This window comes from Pseudomyrmex gracilis, unplaced genomic scaffold, assembly GCF_002006095.1.
Source record: "Pseudomyrmex gracilis isolate BER0280 unplaced genomic scaffold, ASM200609v1 scaffold_1663, whole genome shotgun sequence".
Classification (NCBI taxonomy): domain Eukaryota; kingdom Metazoa; phylum Arthropoda; class Insecta; order Hymenoptera; family Formicidae; genus Pseudomyrmex; species Pseudomyrmex gracilis.
The window spans coordinates 9,956-11,587 of NW_018022247.1; positions in this window are offsets into that span (position 1 = coordinate 9,956).

The window sequence follows — 1,632 nt, forward strand, 5'->3', positions numbered from 1 at the left end:
TTGAATTTTACAATTCTAATGTCAAATTCAGACTCAGCGACCCCAAAAACCATTACATACCAAGTTTCATTCAAATCGTTTGAAAATCAAGAAAGGTATTCCAATTGTGCATATATGATACATAAGCAGAATTGGCCAGATTTTTGTTTGTGCATATATGATACATTGCCAGTTAACCGGTTAAGCAGTAGATTTCAGCAAGTTCACTTTGATAACAAATGGTCAGGTATATTAAACACAGAGTATCACAAAGGCATGTCCGGACGAATGTAATATAAAGCTGTTTGCGGATGATGCGTTAATTTATGTGAATGGTACTGGTAGTGAAGAAGTATAATGTAAAATGAATAGGGCGTTCCGTATATTGGAAAAATGGATGAATATGAATAAATTAAAAATAAATACCGATAAGACTAAATACATGATAGTTAGAAGTGTAAGGAAGGAACAAAAAGGTAACATTGCTTTGAAATGCGCTGATGGAACAATGATTGAGAGGGTAGTAACAATGAAGTATTTAGACGTCATTATTGACGATAGATTAAGATTTAGTGAACATTGTAATTATATAACTAAGAAAATAGGTAAAAAAGTAAGTTTTCTGAATAGGATAGGTAACTCACTAACTGTATATGCGAGATGTACTATATATAAGTCAATTATAGCACCTCATTTTGAGTACTGTGCCACTCTTATAATAAATATGGGAGAGACACAGCTTAGCATTCTGCAAGGAGCGCAGAACAGGGCAATGAGAGTTATATTGCAATGTAATAGATACACCAAAATAGAACACATGCTACAGGCGCTACATTTTATGTCGATTAAACAACGACTGTTCTATAATGTATGCGATTTCATCTATAAGATACTTAATGGTATGTTACCGGTATTATTAAAAAATAAATTTATGATAGTGGGTGAAGAAAACCAAAGATCCACGAGACAGATGGGGAATATTGTGCTACAACTCAGAAAAACAAAAAGTGCACAAAAAAGTGTGTTTTATGAAGGTGTAAAAATGTATAATATGATACATTAAAAGTAGAGTATAGTTCCTAATTGACTTAATATGTGATAGGTGATGAGTTATATTCGTTTTATGTTCTCTTATATTGTTAATACATTATACATTGTACATATCTATATTTTAAAAAATTTTTAAAAATTTTAATTTTGATTTTAATATTATTTCTAGTTCTGGTTCTCATTATTGTACATTATTATAAATTGTTATATATTATAGCATATTGTTCCGTTGATCTCATAAATTTAAATATAAGTTTGCCTGTTTCTCTTTTTTTTTCTTTGTGAAGATTTCTAGAGTCTCCACATTAAAAGACTGTCAGATAATAGGTTTTAGTACAACCAGATAAGGGAAACCAAAGATTGAGTACCTTACTTATATATATTATATTACAAGGGATTGTTTTGAATATGAAAATTCCAATACATATTTACTTATTTATTTATATGGTAAATGTTTTATATGTAGTATCTTATATTTTTCTTTTTTTTATATTTTATTTTGTTCTTTATTTTATTTTGTATTTAAGTATTATGTATGTTTGTGCTGGAAATAGCTGTGAAAGCTAAATAAAGTTCATTCATTCATTCTCTCTCTCTCTCTCT